The following is a 17,765-nucleotide window of genomic DNA, read 5'->3' on the forward strand; positions in this document are numbered from 1 at the left end:
AGATGCGGAACCTGTGGATACGGCGGGCTGACTGTATATTTATTTTAAAAAATCCACGTATTACGTGGTCTCGTGTTGTTCAAGGGTCAGCTGTATTCAGAAAGTAAAGTATGGGAATCTTTTATGATTGGCAAATACTCCGATGTTAAGGGTCCAAGCATGTTGATGACTACAGACCCTTCAAACTGCAGTGGTATAGTGTATATCAGGGTCACGTGATGATGAATAAAGTTAACAGTATAGAATTTAGTGAAACTTATAAATTAAATACTTTAAATACTAAGGAGAGCCTACTATTTTAGGTGAAATCTTTTGTTAAATGGATTTTTCTTAAGACAGGTTATACTTACACTTTCCATTTGTTGACTGTCAGATTTTCTATAAGAATATTTAAATTCCAAAGCACGATTATTGTTCAAGTATCACCCAGTTGGTTACTAGAATATAAAGAGAAGACTGCCAAAATAATCTTAAATTATGAGAAAGGCAGAACAATAATAAAGGGAAACAAGATACATGTAAATAATTTTGTTTCGATTTATTTGGAATGTATTTTGGTGTATGACTGTGATAGTCCCCTACCCCCAAAAACAATAACTCAAATTAACTAATTAACCCCACATTATTTGAAATAAAAGTCTCTCCTCACTAAATTGTGATGTCATCCTTATCATAATACTAAATTCTTGCCCATACAGGATTGATCCTAGTCTGATTACTACACTATTTTAATTATTATAATTTCACAATATACTTAGTATATGGCTGGGCCAGTTTCCCTTTATTATCATTCCAAAGTTTTCATGGCTATTACTCATTTTCTTTTTTAGAAGTACTTTGTAAGGCTGTGAAAAAAATTCCATACTTTTTTGTCTTTTTTTTTTTTTGATTTTGTTAAAATACACATAAAATTTACTGTCTTAACCATTTTTAGCTGTGTAGTTCAGTGTATAACACATTGTTGTGCAGCCAATCTCCAGAACTTTTTCATCTTGCAAAAGTGAAACTATACCCATGAAACAACAATTTCCCACTTCCCCTTCCCCTCAGTCCCTGGTTATTCCCATTCTACTTTCTTTCTCTATGAATTTGACTAGATGCCTCATATAAGTGGAATCATACATTACTTGTCTTTTTGTAACTGACCTATTTTTCTTTGCATAGTGTCCTCATGTTTCATCCCTGTTGTAGCATGTGTCAGAATTTCCTTCCTTCTTAAAGGTGAATAATATTCCACATTTTGTTTATCCGTTTATCTGTTGATGGACACTTGTTTGCTTCCACCTTTTGGCTATTGTAAATAATGCTGCTGTGAACATGGGTCTACAAATAAATCTGTTCAAGTCTCTGCTTTCAGTTCTTTTAGCTGTATACTCAGTAGCCCACAAGATTTTCTTGTTTTATGACTTTTCAGTCTCATGTCATCCCTAGAAAGGCTTCCCCTAGCCTAAAATTATAGAAATAATCTACATGTTTGTTCCCAGGTGGAAAACCAGTACTAATTAATGAATGATCCATGGTTCCCCATGTTAATTGGAGGTACGTGCCACGTTTATCCTGTCTTAAATTATCATGGATATATAAGTTTATTTCTTGACTTTCTATACTATTCATTTATTTAGTTACCACTTCCTGCACCATTACAGTTGTTTAATTGCAGTATTCTACTGTGTTTTGATAACTGGTGATAAGTTTCTCATATTCTCATTCAGAATTCTCTGTTTTTCCCACACATTTATTTTTCAAATAAAATTTAAAATCAATTTGTAAAAAATGTCATTGAAAATTTAAGTGTAATGACATTAAATTTATGAATAATTTTGGGGGAGAATTGATAGATTTACAATATTGAGTCTTTTCTCATAATAATAAGAGCTAACGGGACTTCCCTCGTGGTCCAGTGGTAAAGACCCCGCCTTACAATGCAGGGCACAGGGGTTTGATCCCTGGTCGGGGAACTAAGATCCCACATGCCGCGGGACAACTAAGCCTGAGCTCACGCACCTCAACTAGAGCCTGCGCGCCTCAACTAGAGCCTGCGTGCCGCAAACTACACAGCCCACGCGCTCTGGAACCCGGGCGCCACAACTACAGAGCCCATGTGCCCTGGAGCCTGCGCGCCACAACTCGAGAGAGAAACATGTACGCCACAAGTAGAGAGAAGCCTGCGCACCACAACAAAGAGCCCTGCGTGCCACAGCGAAAGATCCCACATGCCTCAACGAAGATTCCACATGCCGCAACTAAGACCCAACACAGCCAAAAATAAATAAATTAAAAATAAATAAATAAATAAATAAACCTTTAAAAAAAAATTAGAGCTAACATTTTTGAATGTTTTCTGTATGCCAGCCATTGCAATAAGCCATTCCCTCATATCCTTTTTAAAAAATGATGAAACCGGGGCTTAGTTGAAGAATGTGCTCAGAATCATGCCATAAGTGATAGAGCAGTCTTGAACAAAGAGCTCTGACACTAAAATCTGTGCCCTTAACCACCATATAGCAGCCCTCATCCTTGGAAAGTGCTGTGTTTCTCTTTTTATTTGTCCTAATCTTACACCCATTCCTAAACTAACTTTAACTGTTCTCTTTGGAACTCATGAATGGGTAGTGATTTTTAAAATCCCCTACATCCTAAACCTTTTCTGTAAATGGTCGTCTGATGGCTAATTTTATGGGTCAGCGTGGCTAGGGCAGAGTACCCAGTTTTCAGTCAAACAGCAGTCTAGATGTTGCTATAAAGATAGTTTTTAGATGTGATTAATATTTAAATCAGGAGACTGAGTAAAGCAGATTATCCTCCATAATGTGGGTGGGCCTCATCCAATCAGTTGAAGATCTTAAAAGAAAAGACTGTGGTCCCGTAAGGAAGAAGGAATTCTGCCGCCAGCCGAGCTGTAACATCACCTCTTCCCTGCCTTTCCTGACTGCTCTCCTGCCCTGCAAATTTCACACTTGCCACCCCCGACTATCACGTGAGTCAGTTCCTTAAAATAATCACTCCCTTGCTCTCCCCCTGCCATCTAAGTTAGATTTTGTAGTCTACCATTTTAATCATTCCCTCTGTCATATTTGTCTGGCAAATGTAGTTAAATTGAACTCTCCATGTACTCTACACCTCAGCAGACAAATGCAGCTAGAGAAAAATATACAACCATACAGACTAATCTCACTTTAAAATCATGACCACAAACCCCAAGAGGACCCTAAGTGCCATCTGGCAATGCTTCCTTATTTCTATGGTCAACTGACTTTCCCACTCGCCAAGACAACTACAGTATTTCATACTCTCTCCCCACATTCCTTGCTGTCAGCTGATGGCTTCACTGCTTATTTCACTTAAATTAAAAAAAAAAAAAAAGATAGAATTTTCTCATCCTTCCACCACCACTGTTCACCTCCCTCCTATTACATGGAAAGGGAATGAATTGCCAGTGTCCCTGCCTGAGGTCAAACCTTCCACTGTGTGCTGAAGCCCATGCTCTCCTATGCAAGGACTTTGCTTTTCTTCTGTTCTCTCTGTTTTTCCCCCTCTACTGTCATTCCAGTCAGCATATGAATATGCTGTAATATTTTCCAGTCCTTATTATCTCTGTTTATAAGTTCTTCACTCTGCAGTGAGCTTGAGGGCAGAGACGGTGTGTTACTCTTCTTTTTATTCCCAGAGCTTGGAACATAGTAATCACTTTAAAAAGGTTTGTTGGACTTACCTGAAGTTCCCCTGGGACTTGTCGTCCTGAAACAGTTTCTTCCTCCACTGTGTCCTCTTGTTCATTGCTGCTACTTGCAGGATGGAGAAGCATGCTGCTGGACACCTGCAGTGGCTTTGGGTTTCAACCCTGTGCCTGGCTGCTCACCTCCGGGGACCTGCTTTGCTCTGGTGGCTTGACGGGTCTCGCTAGCCAGTCAGGTGGCAAGTGAGAGTCCTAAAGCATCCACACTGGTTCAGAACAAGAGTATCGATGTGAGAAAGAGTCAGGGCTGAGACAGGCCTGCCTTCTCCTCGGTCACGCCTTCTCTACCTTCTCCTTGGTCACGCTTACTGTGTGGAATCTGTTATCGGAAGTAATGAAATGCAGTTTTTTGTGGTTTAGCCTGGCATCAGGCTGCATGGATTTGTATTCTACCTCCTCCTTTTTAGCTGTGTGACTTTAGGAAAATTACTTAACTTCTCTGTGCTTCTATTTCTTTCTAAAATGGGAATAGGACTTACCTGGCAGTCCAGTGGTTAAGACTCCAAGCTTCCAATGCAGGGGGTGCTGGCTCGATCCCTGGTCGGGGAGCTAAGATCCCACATGCCAGGCAGCACGGCCAAAAAATTTAAAAATAAAATAAAATGGGTATAGTACTGTACCTAGCTCATAGGGTTTTTTTAAGGATCATATGAGTCAATTTATGTAAAATGCATAGAATGATACCTGGCACATGATAAGCACTAGAAAGTGTTAGCTATTGTTATTGCTAGTGTTGTTATTTGCGGGATTGTAGAAGCTAAATGAGCTTCCGTTTGTATACTTTCAGCCGTTGCTACACTTAATAACTCGAGTTTTGGAATTTCTTCACTTTATCTAAAGGAGTGTTAGTACACAGAACAAAGTGCTCCCCAGATTGAAACATTAAAAGCAGGCTGTTGTAGAATAGATAGCAAACTAGTGGTTACCAGTTTGCAGGGGTGCGGAAAAGAGGAGTGCGGGGGTGGGTACACACTACTGAGTGTAAGATAGGCTCAAGGACGTATTGTACAACATGGGGAATATAGCCAGTATTTTATAACAACTGTAAATGGAAAGCAACCTTTTAAAAATTGTATAAAAAAATTAATAGTAAATTTAGATTTAAAAAAATGTGGGCTTTTGTACATTTGACACCATCTCCAAGATCTCCATCATATGTATAAAGTTGTATAAAGTTGGGGTTAATTGTATAGCCTTTTTTTTCCCTTTGTGTGTTAGAGATGACAGCTGGTCTTCAGCCTTTCTGCCAGATGAACTTAACGGATCTAATTTATATGTCTTTAAATATTTGTGGAAACTAAAAATAAACAACTTAGCTTGAGATTGGTTTGTATACCATAGTGTAATTATAATTTCTAGCTCACTGCCCAACACTAGGTTAAATGAACCACCAGATAAAGTTAACATGTTAATTGTCTCCAGCAGTTCTCAGTATAATCTGCTGTGTGTATTCTAGTCTACTGAATAGTATAAAAAGAGTTGTCTGGTTGAAGTACAGTCGAAATTCTAGTTTCCAGAAGGAACGTATCTTCTAGACTTTCCCACTCCTTCAGATTTGAGGGTTAGTTCCCAGAATAGGAGGTCTCTACATTACTAAACTAGTAATAAGGTAGGCATGTCATATGGCATTTAGGTAAAGAGTAAGTGATGGCTATTTCTTTTTACTTGCGACGGTACATGATAGGTCACCATAATTTCACATTTAAGGAAAAATAATGAACTAATAGTATTGATCTCCATCTTATTCTGAAGTTTCAGGATACTTCAAGATCATGTAAAGAAAATCAATGCCACATGAGACTATTAGGAAGTAGTCATGTGATTTAAAAAAAGCACCAGGTGAAGGCTAAGAAACCTGGGCTCTGTTTACAGTTTAGCCACTCATTATGTGGCCTTGGGCACAAATTACTTGCTTGAATATCCCAAAAGTGATTTACATATTTTATGTGGACTGTTATTATGAAAGAATAAGTGAAAGCATGTGTTAGAGTAACCCAAAAAATGAGTTATTAATTTATTACACACATATTTGTCAAATTTTGACTGACTGTTTACATTCTTACTGAGTTTCTTATGGACAAGCACTGTGAGTTAATCACCCTTGTACCCCTGGTGCCTGTCAGAGTCCCTGGCACATACATTGTATTGAATCAAAGTTGTCTAACTTGCTTTATTTATAGCTTCGTAGGTAAGTAAAACTTTTAAATGAGATTTAAATTGAGATGCAATTTAGGGGAACCTGCTAGAACTGTTTCTCAATTTTATCCTGGACCAACTAAAATATACATTTTACATAATATTTATTATACACTCATGTAACTGAAACCAGATGTTCAGGAAACACCTTGCTGTGTGTGATGTCCTCTGATAAGTTCTATTGCATTATGTTTCATTCATTTAAAATAATGCTGGTGCAACCCACTGAAATGATTTTAGGATTCTTTAATGGGTTTTAAACCTGCAGTTTAAGAGATACCTCTCAAGAAGGCAAGCTCCATGAGAACAGGAACTTGATCATGTTCACTTCTGTATTGCTAGTTCTTAGCACATAATAGGTGTTCAATACATATTTCTTGAATGAGAGAAAGAATGGAGTTGCTTTCCCATGGGTCACATTTAAGAACAGGACAAAGGGAAAAGCATTACATATTCCTTGCTACATTTCAGCTCATCAAGTATTTGAGTGATCTAAGTACAATATAATACAATACACTAAGCAACATGGAGGGTACAGAATTAAGTAAGACTTTGTCTCAGATCTCATGCAGTTTTAGAACCCAATCCAGGAGCATAGTCAGGTACAAATAGGCCTTCTTAAAAGGAGTTTCAGGGTTTTACTAACATTTTTATTTCACTCAACTAAATTAAGTGCCTGATACGAGAGATTTTCCAGAACATGGTTTTCTGGTGTAGATGTGGTTCAGGACCAAGAATTGGCAGTACCCTGCCCCATCTACTTATCATCACTAGTAGAGTCAAACAGTGGATTATATAAAATAGGGTTAGTCTTAAAAATATTCAAGGGGCATTCGGTTCACTGTTGATTTGACTTTTAAAAATCTATTCTCCTTTAAATAACTTAATTCACAGTCATCCTGTGTCTAGCTTGTTGTGGGTCTTAGAAATTAGATCCTTTGGTAAACATAATAATTTGTTTTTGAAAATTAGTTTGTGTAGTTAATAAAGAGGAGGAACCTTTAGCTCTGTACAAAATACATGTCACCACATTTTCCTTGGTTTTTAGATTATCATGTCAGTATGTAATTAGGCATATTCACACTCATGAGATCAGGACAGTGCTTAGGAGCTTTTTAAGACTCAGAGTACAGTTCTTAAGAAGGCCAGTCTTAGGCTAACTTTAAATTTTATCATCAAAACTGAGACCACAGAGTAAAAGAGGGTGCAGGCTTAATAGTTATATTGAAGCAAACGTAAACTGGGACTGTCCCAGCAAACAGGGAAGTTTGACTAGGCTAGCTTTTGTGCATATGTTTATGTTTGGCTACACTGTCTCAAAAAGAAAAAAAATTTTTTTTTACAGAAGATTTATAAAACTTGTAACACTATTAACTAAAAAATGACTGACAAATCTTTCATAATCAGGAGAGATTATGTACTCTAAAAAATTGAGGCTTAATACCTACTGTTATCAACAATTTATAAATAACTTTGTAATGAAAATGTTTTTGTTACATAAAGATTTTTTTTTCTAAGACATAGAAAGTCGGCCATGTGCTTATTAGATAATATTTTCAGGTAGTGAAAAGATTGGACATTTTCTTAGAAATAATTATAATGGAATAGAATCTATATATTTCTTATAGTATAAGGCAAATTAACAGACATAGCACTGGATATTCATGATTTCATCTAAAAAAGATACAAGAAAATCTCAGTTCATTCAGTGAGTTATTGTCTCTCTGCTTTATGACTAGCATTAAATATGATTTACTGTCAATATTAAATAGCATTTGCTGTAAGGTTATCTTGGGCTAAATCCAGTGGTACCAGAAAGACTTCATAAGGTAGTTTAACAGTGTGAACATCAAGGACAGTTTTATATGAGATGACACTATAATAATTATCCCACAATCTCTGCTAGTCACAGTTTATTTTGGAATTTTAATTCAGTAATTGAAATGCCTTGTCCTAAACACCTTTTTTTGGGAATTAAGTAAAATGCTTACTTTTAATCCAGTGAACACTGGTTCTAGTTTATAGGGGAAACAGTCATACTTTATACTTAGATCATTTAATACTGCCTTCTAAGGAAGTCAGACCCAGGCTCTAAGTGTTTTAAGTTCCAGACTAGGGAGATAGCATTTATCATTGTTGTTGCTTTCAAACAGGAAGCATAACATTTTATTAAATGAATAAAGCAAATCACTGACTAAAATGAAGTTTAATGAAAGTTCTCTATCAGAAGAAGAACTTAACATTTTAATATATGACTATAAAATAGTACAGTCAGTTCACTTCTGTAAGCAATGCTTTAAAATAATAAATAGAAATATTTTGGCCAATTTTTGCATTGAAGCAAGATTGAGCTCAAAAGTTAACTATAGTTATTTATGTATTTATTGCCTTCCCACGTATTTCAAGATGATAACTTTTCTGTGAATGGTTTCCTCTTACCTTTTTATATTAATACTTTGGAATGCTTTGATAAGCCTTCTACACTTCAATGACACTGGCTGGTATCAGAGGAGGTAAAGCGTGTATTAGTGGTCCTTCCTTGGCCCTCTTCTCTTTACTTACTTGCCACCTCCATGGACTTAGGAAGTATAAGACTGTAAGGTCCTAGCACCAAAGTGAGATGGGTTCTCCAGCCCTTTGCTCATGTCCTTCATGAATCTATAAGAATCCTATAAAACCACTGCCTTATTTACAGAGACCTTTTACTCAGATCTGTACTTTTCAAGAATATAAATAATTGCTTATAGGAGTCTTAGAGTCAAATTAACTCTGCTATTGTTTGCTACTCAGTTTAGTGAGTCATTGCTCTTGGTAATTTGACATCAACTCCCAAAGATTCTTGAAAATTCTGAGAATTAACAGATAGCCAGAACCAATCTGCTTATTTACACGTGCATACGACCCTTTACCAATGTGTAGAACAGAGTATTAGGGAAGGATCATATTATCAATATATGTGTTTGCTACTACTAATGCTTAATGTTTACTATAGGTCAAGCACTGTTCTAAGTACTTTATACATACTAATTTATTAATCCTCATAATAGTCCTCTGTGGAAGATACTATTTATTATCTCCATTTTATAAATAAGGACAGAGAGGATAAATATCTTTACCCAGGTCACACAACTAGTAAATAATGAAGTCAGAATTTGAACCAAGGTGTTCTGGCTCCAGGATCTGAATTGGAATCAAACACTTTTTGAGACATATTGGGTATCTTTAAAAGTTATCAAATATCAGTGTGGGACGGGGATAGATTGGGAGTTTGGGATTGACATGTACACACTACTATATTTAAAATAGATAACCAACAAGGACCTGCTGTATAGCTCAGGGAACTCAGCTCAATATTCTATAATAACCTAAATGGGAAAAGAATTTGAAAAAGAATGGATACTTGTATGGGTATAACTGAATCACTTTGCTGTACACCTGTAACTAACACATCATTGTTAATCAACTATACTCCAATATAAAATTTAAAAAAATTTTAAAATAAAATTAAAAAAAACTTTTTTAAAGTTACCAAATATCTATGAAGAAAACAAGGCAAAGAACCCCCATCTCCTGACACTCAGCCCAGTGTCTTTCCACTATAGTTCAAATGCTTCAGCGTTGTTCGTTGTAATGCTTGGATCAACCTTTTTCTATCCGAGCAATAAACTCTGAAGTAAATTCAAAGTTAATAGAAGCAATACTCTTGTGATCCAGACTGGAATACCGGAATGTTGTGGGCTTTCCTGTTTGATCCTAAGGGAAAGATAGCCTTAGATTAAGCTAACCAAATGGTTTAGTAGGTGGTTGACATGGACATGTTGTGGTAACTCTGCTGTTGTTTCGTGGTTCGAGAGATACTATTTTGTGGTAGCAGCTGGCTGGTTTACTGTTTTCCTTTCGTATGTTGGGAAAAGTTTGAGAAGAATCAAACTGTAAACTTTCAAATGAAAACATCTGATTTTTCATATAATCCTTGAGAGATTGTATAGTTGTCAGCATTGGGTAAACTTGAATGTATAGTTTCCTTTAGTGGATCTGCCCCTATTGTTCCATTTCACTCCTGCCTCACACAGCGTGGCCCTGTGTGGTAAGCTTTCTCTGCAGGACTGGCCCCAGTGTCATTATATATACCTCTTCATCCCAGCTTCTGCAGTTGTCTCAGAGCAATAGTTCAACTAGTCTCCTGAATACTGGTTGTACTCTTAGACTTGGACAAACTCTAGCAATAAAAGTGGTCTTTTCCCAATTCAAATAAAAAGCTAAGCCTTTAAATAAAATTGTCCTGTATTATCCATGTTTCCCAAGTATATAATTTCAAACTTTTGGCATCTGCTGCTATTTAGACAACAAAATCAATGAAGACATACCCAACAAAAATTAACAGAAATCTTGCTAACATCCAGTCATATCTAATTCAGCAGCTTGGTTTGTTTGTTTTTCATGGATACATGTTCTTGGCTGTGATTTCATGTTGCATATTTATATCTTCTGTTAGAAAATATCAATGTTTTATGGTTCTACAAAAGCATGAATTTCCACATAGCAAGTTTAAGAAGCTCTTTTGAGCTTTGTAGGGAGATTTTAATTCCAGAGATGCCATGTGAAACGTTTTGACAGTGGTAAATAATTTTTTAAAGTAATGACAAAGGATGGAAAACAAGTTAGAGGAGCATTGAGAAACACTATTAATTTCAAAAATCTTAAACTATGAGAGGATAGTAATTGCATGAATAACTATCAACAGCAAATCATTGTAGGAGAGTTTCACAACTGAAATCATTCAGTAGAAGACTCAGTCCTCATACACAGCCAGCTCTCCGTATCCGCAGATGCAGGGGTCTGACTGTACCACACCATTTCAGATAAGGGACTTGAGAATCTGGGGGGGTTCTGGAACCAATCCCCCGTGGGTGCCATGGGACTGCTGTACTTTTTCTGCTTGTTTACAGTTATATCATTAAATCTCCACTTAAAGTAGGCATCATCCATATTGTCTGCATAGCCTTGGCAGGACTTTGAGGCAGAAGGACTAGATAAGGCTTGCTGACCTTGAATTAAACACCTGTCTTCCACAGGCAGCCTGCCCAGTTTTTAAAGAGTGAGCCTTCCAGGCGTGTTCTCTGATAATAGAGCTAGGAAGCCCTAACAGAAACAAGAACACTTAGAGAGAGACTTCTCTGGTGGTGCAGTGGTTAAGAATCTGCCTGCCAATGCAGGGGACATGGGTTCGAGCCCTGGTCCGGGAAGATCCCACATGCCACGGAGCAACTAAGCCCGTGTGCCACAACTACTGAGCCTGCGCACCACAACTACTGAAGCCTGCACACCTAGAGCCCGTGTGCCGCAACAAGAGAAGCTACTGCAATGAGAAACCTGCACACCACAATGAAGAGTAGCCCCTGCTCACCGCAACTAGAGAAAGCCTGCATGCAGCAACGAAGACCCGATGCAGCTAAAAATAAATAAATAAATTTATTTTAAAAAAAAAAGAACATTTAGAGAGCATTTCTGTGGAAGGCTTACGCTCTTTGGAGTCCATTCAGAAAAAAAATCACACCAAAGAAAAACATCTCATTTACTTCATAAAATTTATTCAGTAATGTGCTGCTGTTTATATATGAGCAGTGGTTGACCAGAACATGTATATTTAGAGGATATTTTTTCCCTGGGTTTTTTTTTTTTTTCAGTCTCGCTGCGTGGCTTGCGGGATCTCAGTTCCCTGACCAGCGATTGAACCCAGGCCCTTGGCAGTGAAAGTGCAGAGTCCTAACGACTGGACCGCCAGGGAATTCCCTTTTTTTTTTTTCTGTTCTTGATATGTTATTTGTTTATAGTCTGTTTTCTGCATGTTTTTGAAGGCAGCTATCTGGAATTAGGAATGCGGTCTGTAATTTGAGAAATAATTAAAGTTTTTGATTGGAGATAAGTATCTGCAGGAAATTTTGTCCTTGGAGGATTCATGATATTTATAGAATAGTTTTTGTTTAGGTTTGCCAACTGTGAAATTATATACTCTTCTACCCTTTGGTACAAGTTAGTAGATCCTTTACTTCTATTCCTAGCATTTTTTAAACAGTTTTATTGAGGTATAGTTCACATACCATCTAGTTCACCCTTTGTATACAATTCAGTGGATTTTGGTGTATTCAGAGTTTTACAACCATCATTGCATTCAATATTAGACATTTTTCATCACCCCATGGCAGTCAGTCCCCATTTCCCTGCAAACCTCCCAGTCATAAGTAGCCACTAATCTATTTTCTATCTGTATAAATTCACCTATTCTAGGCATTTCATATAAATGGAATTATACACTTTGTGGTCTTTTATGATTGACTTATTTCACCTAGCATAATATTATCAAGGTTCATTCATTTGCTGCATGCATCAGTACTTCTTTTTTTTGAGAAATAATACTACATTTTATAGATATACCACACTGTATTTATCCATTCATCATTTGAGGGACATTTGGGTTGTTTCCACTTTTTGGCTATAGTGAGTAATACTACTGTGAACATTGAGACAAGTTTTCGTATGACTATATATTTTCATTTCTCTTGAGTATAAACCCAGGAGTGAAATTGTGGGTCATATAGTAACTCTAGGCTTAATATTTTTTTGAGAAACTGCCAAATTTTTCCAAAACTGCTGTACCATTTTACATATATACTATGGAATATTACTTAGCCATTAAAAAGAATGAAATAATGCCATTTGCAGCAACACGGTGGACCTGGAGATTATCATACTAAGTGAAGTAAGTCAGATAGAGAAAGACAAATATCATATGATATAGCTTATATGGAATCTAAAAAAAAAATTGATACAAATGAAATTATTTACAAAATAGACTTACAGACTTAGAGAACAAACTTATGGTTACCAGGGGGAAGGGTGGGGGGAGAAGATAGATTGGGAGTTTGGGATTGACATGTACACACTACTATATTTAAAATAGATAACCAACAAGGACCTGCTGTATAGCTCAGGGAACTCAGCTCAATATTCTATAATAACCTAAATGGGAAAAGAATTTGAAAAAGAATGGATACTTGTATGGGTATAACTGAATCACTTTGCTGTACACCTGTAACTAACACATCATTGTTAATCAACTATACTCCAATATAAAATTTAAAAAAATTTTAAAATAAAATTAAAAAAAACTTTTTTAAAGTTACCAAATATCTATGAAGAAAACAAGGCAAAGAACCCCCATCTCCTGACACTCAGCCCAGTGTCTTTCCACTATAGTTCAAATGCTTCAGCGTTGTTCGTTGTAATGCTTGGATCAACCTTTTTCTATCCGAGCAATAAACTCTGAAGTAAATTCAAAGTTAATAGAAGCAATACTCTTGTGATCCAGACTGGAATACCGGAATGTTGTGGGCTTTCCTGTTTGATCCTAAGGGAAAGATAGCCTTAGATTAAGCTAACCAAATGGTTTAGTAGGTGGTTGACATGGACATGTTGTGGTAACTCTGCTGTTGTTTCGTGGTTCGAGAGATACTATTTTGTGGTAGCAGCTGGCTGGTTTACTGTTTTCCTTTCGTATGTTGGGAAAAGTTTGAGAAGAATCAAACTGTAAACTTTCAAATGAAAACATCTGATTTTTCATATAATCCTTGAGAGATTGTATAGTTGTCAGCATTGGGTAAACTTGAATGTATAGTTTCCTTTAGTGGATCTGCCCCTATTGTTCCATTTCACTCCTGCCTCACACAGCGTGGCCCTGTGTGGTAAGCTTTCTCTGCAGGACTGGCCCCAGTGTCATTATATATACCTCTTCATCCCAGCTTCTGCAGTTGTCTCAGAGCAATAGTTCAACTAGTCTCCTGAATACTGGTTGTACTCTTAGACTTGGACAAACTCTAGCAATAAAAGTGGTCTTTTCCCAATTCAAATAAAAAGCTAAGCCTTTAAATAAAATTGTCCTGTATTATCCATGTTTCCCAAGTATATAATTTCAAACTTTTGGCATCTGCTGCTATTTAGACAACAAAATCAATGAAGACATACCCAACAAAAATTAACAGAAATCTTGCTAACATCCAGTCATATCTAATTCAGCAGCTTGGTTTGTTTGTTTTTCATGGATACATGTTCTTGGCTGTGATTTCATGTTGCATATTTATATCTTCTGTTAGAAAATATCAATGTTTTATGGTTCTACAAAAGCATGAATTTCCACATAGCAAGTTTAAGAAGCTCTTTTGAGCTTTGTAGGGAGATTTTAATTCCAGAGATGCCATGTGAAACGTTTTGACAGTGGTAAATAATTTTTTAAAGTAATGACAAAGGATGGAAAACAAGTTAGAGGAGCATTGAGAAACACTATTAATTTCAAAAATCTTAAACTATGAGAGGATAGTAATTGCATGAATAACTATCAACAGCAAATCATTGTAGGAGAGTTTCACAACTGAAATCATTCAGTAGAAGACTCAGTCCTCATACACAGCCAGCTCTCCGTATCCGCAGATGCAGGGGTCTGACTGTACCACACCATTTCAGATAAGGGACTTGAGAATCTGGGGGGGTTCTGGAACCAATCCCCCGTGGGTGCCATGGGACTGCTGTACTTTTTCTGCTTGTTTACAGTTATATCATTAAATCTCCACTTAAAGTAGGCATCATCCATATTGTCTGCATAGCCTTGGCAGGACTTTGAGGCAGAAGGACTAGATAAGGCTTGCTGACCTTGAATTAAACACCTGTCTTCCACAGGCAGCCTGCCCAGTTTTTAAAGAGTGAGCCTTCCAGGCGTGTTCTCTGATAATAGAGCTAGGAAGCCCTAACAGAAACAAGAACACTTAGAGAGAGACTTCTCTGGTGGTGCAGTGGTTAAGAATCTGCCTGCCAATGCAGGGGACATGGGTTCGAGCCCTGGTCCGGGAAGATCCCACATGCCACGGAGCAACTAAGCCCGTGTGCCACAACTACTGAGCCTGCGCACCACAACTACTGAAGCCTGCACACCTAGAGCCCGTGTGCCGCAACAAGAGAAGCTACTGCAATGAGAAACCTGCACACCACAATGAAGAGTAGCCCCTGCTCACCGCAACTAGAGAAAGCCTGCATGCAGCAACGAAGACCCGATGCAGCTAAAAATAAATAAATAAATTTATTTTAAAAAAAAAAGAACATTTAGAGAGCATTTCTGTGGAAGGCTTACGCTCTTTGGAGTCCATTCAGAAAAAAAATCACACCAAAGAAAAACATCTCATTTACTTCATAAAATTTATTCAGTAATGTGCTGCTGTTTATATATGAGCAGTGGTTGACCAGAACATGTATATTTAGAGGATATTTTTTCCCTGGGTTTTTTTTTTTTTTCAGTCTCGCTGCGTGGCTTGCGGGATCTCAGTTCCCTGACCAGCGATTGAACCCAGGCCCTTGGCAGTGAAAGTGCAGAGTCCTAACGACTGGACCGCCAGGGAATTCCCTTTTTTTTTTTTCTGTTCTTGATATGTTATTTGTTTATAGTCTGTTTTCTGCATGTTTTTGAAGGCAGCTATCTGGAATTAGGAATGCGGTCTGTAATTTGAGAAATAATTAAAGTTTTTGATTGGAGATAAGTATCTGCAGGAAATTTTGTCCTTGGAGGATTCATGATATTTATAGAATAGTTTTTGTTTAGGTTTGCCAACTGTGAAATTATATACTCTTCTACCCTTTGGTACAAGTTAGTAGATCCTTTACTTCTATTCCTAGCATTTTTTAAACAGTTTTATTGAGGTATAGTTCACATACCATCTAGTTCACCCTTTGTATACAATTCAGTGGATTTTGGTGTATTCAGAGTTTTACAACCATCATTGCATTCAATATTAGACATTTTTCATCACCCCATGGCAGTCAGTCCCCATTTCCCTGCAAACCTCCCAGTCATAAGTAGCCACTAATCTATTTTCTATCTGTATAAATTCACCTATTCTAGGCATTTCATATAAATGGAATTATACACTTTGTGGTCTTTTATGATTGACTTATTTCACCTAGCATAATATTATCAAGGTTCATTCATTTGCTGCATGCATCAGTACTTCTTTTTTTTGAGAAATAATACTACATTTTATAGATATACCACACTGTATTTATCCATTCATCATTTGAGGGACATTTGGGTTGTTTCCACTTTTTGGCTATAGTGAGTAATACTACTGTGAACATTGAGACAAGTTTTCGTATGACTATATATTTTCATTTCTCTTGAGTATAAACCCAGGAGTGAAATTGTGGGTCATATAGTAACTCTAGGCTTAATATTTTTTTGAGAAACTGCCAAATTTTTCCAAAACTGCTGTACCATTTTACATATATACTATGGAATATTACTTAGCCATTAAAAAGAATGAAATAATGCCATTTGCAGCAACACGGTGGACCTGGAGATTATCATACTAAGTGAAGTAAGTCAGATAGAGAAAGACAAATATCATATGATATAGCTTATATGGAATCTAAAAAAAAAATTGATACAAATGAAATTATTTACAAAATAGACTTACAGACTTAGAGAACAAACTTATGGTTACCAGGGGGAAGGGTGGGGGGAGAAGATAGATTGGGAGTTTGGGATTGACATGTACACGCTGCTATGTTTAAAATAGATAACCAACAAGGACCTACTGTATAGCACAGGGAACGCTGCTCAATATTCTGTAATAACCTAAATGGGAAAAGAATTTGAAAAAGAATAGATGCATGTATATGTATAACTGAATCACTTTGCTGTACACTTGAAACTAACACAATATTGTTAAGCAACTATACTCCAATATAAAATAAAAAAATTTTTAAACTAAAAATAATAAAATAAACAAAACTGCTGTACCATTTTAAAATCCCATCATCGGTGTATGAGGATTCCAGTTCCTCTGCATCCTTGTCAACACTTGTTATATCTGTCTTTTTGAATTTAGTCATCTGAGTGGGTGTGAAATGCATCTAATGGTAGTTTTTGTCTGTCTTCTTTAGAGAAACACCTATTTAGATCCTTTGCCCATTTTTTAATTGGGTTATTTGTGGTGTTCTTGATTTCTAAGAGTTCTTTATATATTCTGGATATACATCCCTTATCAAATTTCTCCTAGTCTGTGGGTTGCTTTTTCACTTTACTTATGGTGTCTTTTGAATCACGAAAGGTTTTAATTTTTATGAAGTCCAATTTATTTTTTTCTTTTGTTGCTTGTATATTTGGTGTCACAACTAAGAAACCATTGCCTAATTTAAGATCATGAAGATATACTTCTGTTTTCTTCTAAGAGTTTTATAGTTTTAGCTTTTACATTTAGGTCTTTGATTCATTTCGAGTTAATCTTTGTATATGGTGTGAGGTAGGAGTCCCACTTCATTTAGTTGCATGTGAATGTCCAGTTGTCACAGTCCCATTTCTTGAAAATACTGTTTATTTCCCCCTTTGAATTGTCTTGGCACCCTTGTTGAAAATCAGTTGACCATAAATATAAGGGTTTCTTTCTGAACTGAATTCTATTCCATTGGTCTGTATGTCTGTCTTTATGCCAGTTACACAGTGTGTTGATTACTGTAGCTCTGTACTAAGTTTTGAAATCAGGAAGTGTGAGTATTCCAACTTTTTCAAGATTGTCTTGGCTATTATGGGTCTCTTGAATTTCCAGCATTAGCTTGTCAATTTCTGCAGAAAAGGCAGCTGAGATTTGGATAAGGATAGCAATGAATCAGGTCAATTCAGAGAGTACTGCAATCCTAACAATATTAAGTTTTCTAATCTGTGAGCATGGAATGTCTTTCCATTTATTTAGGTCTTTAAATTCTTTCGGTGATGTTCATAGTTTTCACTTACAAA

The 17,765-nt window shown here is 36.7% G+C and overlaps 1 protein-coding gene across 3 annotated transcripts in view; it reads left to right on the plus strand.

Annotated features, from left to right (window-relative positions):
* Positions 1–17,765, plus strand: part of DESI2 (desumoylating isopeptidase 2) — a 42,045-nt gene that overhangs the window by 5,888 nt on the left and 18,392 nt on the right. The window contains exon 2 of one of the 3 annotated variants that reach the window (XM_059941021.1): positions 1,485–1,539. The exons of the other annotated variants lie outside the window; for them this stretch is intronic. The gene's annotated coding sequence lies outside the window, so the exon portion shown is untranslated. The remainder of the gene's footprint in view (positions 1–1,484; positions 1,540–17,765) is intronic. 3 annotated transcript variants of the gene reach the window in all.

The sequence above is a fragment of the Balaenoptera ricei genome, chromosome 1, assembly GCF_028023285.1.
Source record: "Balaenoptera ricei isolate mBalRic1 chromosome 1, mBalRic1.hap2, whole genome shotgun sequence".
Classification (NCBI taxonomy): domain Eukaryota; kingdom Metazoa; phylum Chordata; class Mammalia; order Artiodactyla; family Balaenopteridae; genus Balaenoptera; species Balaenoptera ricei.